Raw genomic sequence first — 8,224 nt, 5'->3', positions numbered from 1 at the left:
GCCCCCAATGAAAACTTTGGATCACGGGGACACACCAGCAGTTGGATTTACCAGCTTTCTGATTGAAACAGTGGCTTGAAATAGCGCAAATCTTCCCCAATTAAGTATCACCCTAAAATTCAATTTCTCAAAAAATAATTCCCAATCAGTAAAGAATCAACAGAAATATAGTACATGTATGAGATTGAAACAAAAGACATAATACAGCCCGTTGGGTGAAACGAAGGTTGAAGTGGGAATACAAATCCGATTTCAGTTTTGCTCTTGCACATAACCATATGCAGCGATGCACCATCGCAGATGGCCATGGGTTTCTACTTTCTACAACTCAAGACATCGCTAGTACATGGAATAGTCGCCCTGGTGAACTGTTAGCTTTTTGTGGGGAACAGCAGGGTGAGCCGATTCTCCCGCCTCTGGTTAAGGCACGGTGGCCGCGCCAGGTAAGAAGGGGCTGCAGAGGAAGAGTACATGGCGGGCGGACGACACCTACGTGGAGGCAGACGCACATCAGAAGCTCAACGACGGCGGGGGAGCATCATGGAGGAAGGAACAGAGTCCTTCCATCGCAACGGAAGGAATAGAGAAACGGTGGCGGCGCATCGTGTTCGAGGGGATTGTTTTTAGGGCAGTTCATCCGGAAGGAACAACGCTGGAACCTGGACGATAGCGTCCGAATGGGAATACTGGGCCTTCCAGAGCCCGGTAAAGGAGGTAAACGCGAGCTCGTTCCGCGGAGCAGCGGCCGCGAGACGGCGCGCGACGCGCGCGCGAGCTGGGACGAGGACTTTGATCTGCACCGTACTTTGGAGGATCCGACGGCTGAGACACTCAAATCGCTGTGAAGGCTCGTAGCTAGCTGCGTTTTACTGTTTTTTAATGGCCGACATATGCAATACAATCAAGCCAAAAAATTGTTTAGTTGACTGATTTTTATCATTTATTTATTATATTGTTTATCATTTAAGCATAGTGTGTGAAATACACGGGCCAGCTGAGGCCCATATGAATAGAAGTTGAGTTTTCTATTCGTTTGGCTGGATGGGAAAAGTAATTTTATTTTATTGTGTAAATGTTCTTGTTGTTCAATACCTATATATGAATTAAAGAATATTTTGTTGGAATATTTGTAATCCTGTTGCACTAGTTGTTTAGGTTTATTTTCAGCAAATAAACCGGTCCATGCAAACGTGAACCTGTTCACGGCTGGATTGGAGCAGTAGCTAGGTAGTTAGCACGATGCTTTTTTTTTTGAATTAAAACGAGATTTTATTCATTAGCAATGACCAATACATGGTTTGTGAGAAGCGTTACAATTTCACTAATAGGCTCCTCAAACCAATCCGAAGTCGAAAAAAATCTAGCTAATCTAGCAAGTTCATGTGCTACTTTATTAGCCTCTCTATTACAATGTTCGAATTTAGTCATGATAAAATCACAAGCATAGTGATAGCAGTCATCGAAGATTGCCGCCGCCGCTCCCGCTGACTGTCCTCCATCCTGCATGGTCTCAATCACCTCCAGGTTGTCAGAGTTGATGATTAGGCGATTACATCCTGCCCTTTGCGCTAAATTTAGGCCAAATTTGAGAGCTAAGGCCTCCGCCATGAGAACATCCGTGCAGTGGTCTATCTTTTCATTCCCTCCTGCAATAAACCTACCTTTGTCGTCCCTCAATACTTCCCCCATCGTACCCTCCAGCAAGTCATGATCAGAAGAGCCGTCAACATTGAGTTTCACAAATCCCCTAGGAGGACATTGCCAACCCCCCCTTTTTCATGGACGCCTTTAAAGATGATGCATTTACAAAATTATATGTAAGAGCTATGATGCCCATTGAGATCCGAGTCGCATTTTGAGTTAATTCCTGGTGCACTAATTTCCGTCTTTCCCACCATAGATACCAAAATGAGATAGCTATCATTTCTCTAACATTTTCGTGGCCCATAATGCGCAGGACTTGATCTGGAAGGAGTAATAGGTATTCCAATGTTGCCTCTCCAGCACGATCAATCTCACAAGCTCTCTCAATAATCATATCCAACCCTAGCCTTTTCCAAACCTCCTTCGCTTTTCTACATAGGAAGAGCAAGTGCTTCGTATCTTCTACACACTGAGAGCAGGTAGGGCAAGAGGGCGAGACCTTCATATGTCTATTAGTGAGTGTTGCCCGGCATGGGAGAGTGCCATGTAGTGTCCGCCATAATTTTTTTTGACTTTCGTATCTTCTATTAGTTAGCACGATGCTTTGTGTGTGGTAAGGGACGTGGGATGGCGCGTCCGAATAGCTTGGTCGTGGCACAAACTTAGGATCATTTAGTTAGACAGTTAAGTTGTTAAATAAACGAGAGTTGCACGCAGCGCAAAATACTCTCTCTCTCTCTCTTTTGTGTGTGTGTGTGTTCATCGTGTGAGCTTCTCCACCGATCAGCTACAACATATTTCATTATGGATTCTGGTTATATGCATTATTGTCCTCGTTTCTTGTACAAAAGGTGTGTATTTTAGCATCATGGAGTTCAAGCAATAATTCTAAAAGGGCTCGTCATTTTCTCTAGTAAAAACCACTCTCTACACCCCTTTGAAGAGCGTCCTTCACCCTAATAAGTTCTAGGCATCTGTTATTACATAGTAAAAAAGTAAGTCCCGTATTGACCAAAATAGAGATTGGGGGCTGTTTGGTTGCTACCCTGAGCGATATTTGCCTGGCCGGAGCGACACCTGAAACTAGCCTAGACTCTGTTTGATTGCCTCCCTGAGCGTTTTTTCCCTCACATGACCCGAGTTCGTCCGCCATGAATTTTTTTTCTCGAATACGCACGAGAGAGTGCGTATCATTCATTATAGAAGAAAGGGTACGAAACCCATGTCCACCTTACAAGCCTATTTACATACGGATTTTATCCGCCTACCCTTTGATCTCATAGAATGATTACTCGCTACCGTCCCACGCTACATGATCCACCTCAAACCCTAGACTATCTTCCTTGAAAAGCCCCGCCTTCGGCCAAAGCCGACCTTCCTCCTGAATTCGTTGCACGGCTCATTGAATTGATGGCGTCGCTCCATTGAAGACCATGTCATTCCATTGCTTCCAGATTATCCACATTACCAGAAGACATTTAGCTCTATGAGCTTTGCGGTTGGTTGAGGCGCCATCCTGACGTATGCACCATTGTTCAAGAGGTTCATCTTGTGTCTGGGCTGGAACTCCACTATGTTGGTCAATCTGCTCACAGCAAGCCAAATCTGCTTCGCAATGCTACACTCCAGCATCAGGTGGTGCATTGTCTCCTGTTGTTGATCACACATGGGGCAAGCTGTCTGGTGAGGTAAACCGCGCCGAGCAAGCCTATCCGATGTCCACTATCTGTTCTTCAGTGCCAGCCAATTGAAGAAGCGACATCTCAATGGAGCCTTGGATTGCCATGTAAAGCACGCTGTTGGAGAAACTTGCCGTCCCATGAATCTTGTTGCATAGGCCGAGCGAGTTGAGAAGCATCCATTGTTCTCCCACGCTCAATACATCGAATCTGAATTTTCATCGTCAAGCCTAATGGCCGATACTGTTGGCCATAAGTTAAGGTATTGATCCAATGCCTCCGGAGTGAGGTCAGTGCCAATATCCAATGCCCAGCTGTTGTCTCCCATCACATCGGCCACCAGCTTAGTCTGCCTGGCTCGTTTTGGAACTCAGCAGTATATTTCCGGAGCTATATCTCTGACTCGCGAGCCCTAGATCCATCTGTCTTCCCAGAAGAGGGTGGATTTCCCATCCCCAATCCTCGTCCGCGTAGCTGCATCCACCAGGGTCCGTGACTTCGCAGGAACAGCGATCGAGAAGTTAGCCCATGGCCTTTCCTTGTCAGTTCTCTGACGCCATGCCCATCGCGCCTGAAGTGCCTTGTTCAGCTAGCGCAGGTTGGGTAGCCCTAGCCCGCCAGCCCATTTGGGCGTGCAGACTACATCCCACGTGACAGAGCAACTTCCACCACCGGCCTCCTTACCGCACCATAGGAAACCTCTGCAGATCTTGACCGGTGCCGCTAATGTTCTCGCAGGAAGATCAAGTGCCATCATTGTATGAACCGGGATAGCACACATAACAGATTGGACAAGCAGTAATTTTCCACTCTTCGGCAGCATGACCGCCTTCCAAAGTGGAAGGCAATCCGCAACGTGGTCCACCAAATCCTGTAGTTGAGATGTTGTGGCCTTCCTGATCGTGAGCGGCATGCCCAAATACTTGCACGGAAACATCGTGCTTGAGCAACCAAGTTTGGTGGAGACCAACTGCAACTCCTCTTGGGAGCAACGAATCGGCACGACAGCACTCTTGTTCATGTTGACAACTAAGCCCGATGCCTGCCCAAAAAGGTGTAAGATTGCTCCACATGTGTTTGTTTCCAGCTCATTGGGTTTGAAAAATATGACGACATCATCCGCAAACATTGAAACCCTTTGGTGCACACGAGACCGAGTCAAGGGCGCAAGTAGGCCGCGCTCTATTGCGTGCTTGAACATAGCATGCAAAGGCTCCATGCAGAGAATGAAGATCATGGGCGAGAGAGGGTCCCCTTGCCTTAAGCCTTGACATGCGAGAATTGGTTTGCCGGGTCGCCCATTGATCATGATCCTAGTGGAGGAGGTGGCAAGCAGTCCACATATCGATGCTATCCACTTTTCCCCAAAACCAAATCTCCTTAAAACCTCAAGCATGAAAGGCCAACTGATGGAGTTGAAAGCTTTGGTAATATCCAGTTTAAGCAGTACCATAGGGGATCTCAGAGCATGAAATCTCCTTGCAGTGCATTGGACAATCATAAAATTGTCGTGGAGGGAACGGCCCTTAACAAACGTGCTCTGATGCTGCCCAATTAGCTTCGGCAAGTCCTTCGCAAGCCTAGTGGCAAGAATCTTGTCAAATATTTTGATTGGGCCACTAATAAGGCTCACTAGGCAGTAATCCTTGATATCCAGCGCCCCAACCTTCTTTGGTAACAGAGAAACTAGGGCTTTGTTCACTGCCCCCATACCACGCACATCCTCCTTGTGAAAGTGCTCAAGTGCCCTCATGAAGTCAGACTTAATGACGTGCCAACATGTTACGAAGAATCTCCCGGTGAATCCGTCAGGCCCAGGAGCTTTGTCGAACGGCATGCCCTTGATGGCCCTGTGGACTTCCTCCTCCGTGAAAGGTGCTTCGAGGTGCACCAAGTTCAGAGAAGGTAGGTCCAGAGCATCAAGATTTATTGTGGTTTCTCTGGCTCGTGTCGATCCGAACAGATCCTGAAAGTACTTATCGGCCACCTTCACTATTTCCTCTTGTCCCGTGCAGATAATCCCTTCGTGTTGTAGCTTGGTAATGGTGTTCTTCCTCTGCCTGTGTCTTGCATGACGCTGAAAAAATGCCATGTTAGCATCCCCCACTTTCAGGTGTAACAATCGAGAGCGCTGCCTCGCCATCGTTCGCTCCAATGAGCATAAACCCAACAATTTGTGCTTGAGAAGTTTCTGAAGCCCATGTTCCTAGTCCGACAGGGCCCTCGGCTCCACCGCCATATCTAGGTGTGATATGACTTCCATGGCAATGGAAATCTGAAGGCGAATGTTACCTATCCAACAATCACTCCAGCTTTGCAAGGCTTTAGCAGTGGCATGCAGCTTATTGTCCAGTACCACAAATGGTTATCCACAGAGGGGGTGGATTGCCAAGCCTGCTGAACTATGTCCAAGAACCCATCCACTTTGGGCCAAAGACATTCAAACTTGAAGCGCCGACCCACCTCAAATTCTGCATCAACATCCACCAGGAGCGTGCAGTGATCAGAGATTGCAGAGCCGAGCGACGTGAGGAGGCTCCTACGGTATATATCCTCCCATGAATTGGTGAAAAAACGTGGTCAATCTTCTCCATAGTCGGATCCCGCTGTTCATTGCTCCACGTATGTCGCTTCCCTTTGAGGCACAACTCCTTCAATTCAAGTCTATTCAGCATTGCCCGGACACGAGCCATCACGCGCCTGTTTACTGTGGCCTTGTTCTTATTCTCCGGGTTGACAAGCAAAGTAAAGTCCCCAACTATCGCCCATGGACCCGCATGAAAGTCTCACACCTCCCGGATTTCCTCCAGGAACACCACCTTCCTCGCGTCACCTTGAGGCCCATACACTCCTGTTAGCCACCAGATTGGTGTCCCATCTTGCTTGATGAGCATCGTTAGAGTGTTAGGCTTAATGTGCCTACTCGTTACGGACACGACCAGATGATCCCACGCAATTAGGATTCCACTCCTAGTGCCGGTCGCTGGGACGTAATAGAAATTTTCAAATTTATTGCCAAGGCATTGTCGTACAACCTCGTCTGAGATCACCTCCATCTTCGTCTCTTGTAGGCATACAATGTCCACCTTTGCCGCCACTACCATTTGATAGATAGTGCTTCTACGTGCCGGAGAGTTTAGGCCCCTCACATTCCACACTAAAATCTTCAGTGGTTGTGTAGTCATCGGAGTAGACCCACATCCACAAGCTACCCACACGGCATTACTGCCCCTGCACCACCATGTCTTCGTCCCCTTGTAAAGGCAGGATCGACGCATCCCAACCAAAGAGTGCCAAAATGGCCTTTACGTGACAGTCCAATAGTGGCTTGTCAAAAAGCCTCGCGTATGCTTGAAGAACTTCGTCCCTGATCGCATCCCCCTCATTCGCAAGGCATAGCTTCTTGATTGGAACTGCCCCTTGTTTGGATGCCTTAGAGCCCCGTCCACCCTTGGCTAGGCGAACACTCCATCTGGGGGTCGTCACCTGAGGTTTCTTTTGGCGCGGCTTCCTCTGTTTAGCAGCCAGACCCCGGGTAGTGGGTTGCTCCAGGAGGTGGGTGATGGGGTCACGTAGCTCGGAGCAAAACTGGTCGACACGATCTTGGAGGGCTGGTGTAGGAGTGTCCTGGGTAGGTGAAGCCTTAGGAATGTCATGTTGTTCGGAAAGATTCACCAGAAACCAACCAGCATCACGAGTGCATGGCGGTGTCACATCACCGTGCAGATCCGGCCCCACCACCGGTGTCTCTTCCTCTGTCCGGCCAGGCAGATTGCATAGAAAAGAGTTGGCCAGAATGGCGCGAGATGCTCCAGATGCCCGTCCTCGATTGGCGTGGCTGCCCCCTCATTAGGCAGACACAGATCCCACCCCCACTCTGATATGCTGCAAATCTCCAGCATGCAAATCATGCATGGGCCCCGGGAGCGGAGACTGGGAACCCACCACTAATTCGCCATGCCGTCCACCAGGGCCAACCTGTGGCGCTCCACCTGGTTGGGGGACAGATCCCAAACCTGCCTCTCGAAGCAGCTGCGTTGGCCCTGAAGGAAATATGCCCTAGAGGCAATAATAAAGTTATTATTTATTTCCTTATATCATGATAAATGTTTATTATTCATGATAGAATTGTATTTAACCGGAAACATAATACATGTGTGAATACATAGACAAACAGAGTGTCACTAGTATGCCTCTACTTGACTAGCTCATGAATCAAAGATGGTTAAGTTTCCTAACCATAGACATGAGTTGTCATTTGATTAACGGGATCACATCATTAGGAGAATGATGTGATTGACTTGACCAATTCCGTTAGCTTAGCACTTGATCATTTAGTATGTTGCTATTGCTTTCTTCATGACTTATACATGTTCCTATGACTATGAGATTATGTAACTCCAGCTTACCGGAGGAACACTTTGTGTGCTACCAAACGTCACAACATAACTGGGTGATCATAAAGGTGCTCTACAGGTGTCTCCGAAGGTACTTGTTGAGTTGACGTATATCAAGATTAGGATTTGTCACTCTGATTGTCGGAGAGGTATCTCTGGGCCCTCTCGGTAATGCACATCACTATAATCCTTGCAAGCAATGTAGCTAATGAGTTAGTTACGGGATGATGCATTACGTAACGAGTAAAGAGACTTGCCGGTAATGAGATTGAACTAGGTATTGAGATACTGACGATCGAATCTCGGGCAAGTAACATACCATGACAAAGGGAACAACATATGTTGTTATGCGGTTTGACCAATAAAGATCTTCATAGAATATGTAGGAGCCAATATGAGCATCGAGGTTCCGCTATTGGTTATTGACTGGAGACGTGTCTCAGTCATGTCTACATAGTTCTCGAACCTGTAGGGTCCGCACGCTTAAAGTTAGATGACGGTTAT

The sequence above is a fragment of the Triticum dicoccoides genome, chromosome 7B, assembly GCF_002162155.2.
Source record: "Triticum dicoccoides isolate Atlit2015 ecotype Zavitan chromosome 7B, WEW_v2.0, whole genome shotgun sequence".
In the NCBI taxonomy this organism is placed as follows: domain Eukaryota; kingdom Viridiplantae; phylum Streptophyta; class Magnoliopsida; order Poales; family Poaceae; genus Triticum; species Triticum dicoccoides.
The sequence above is the reverse complement of the archived record's forward strand: the minus strand, read 5'-3'. Positions refer to the sequence as shown.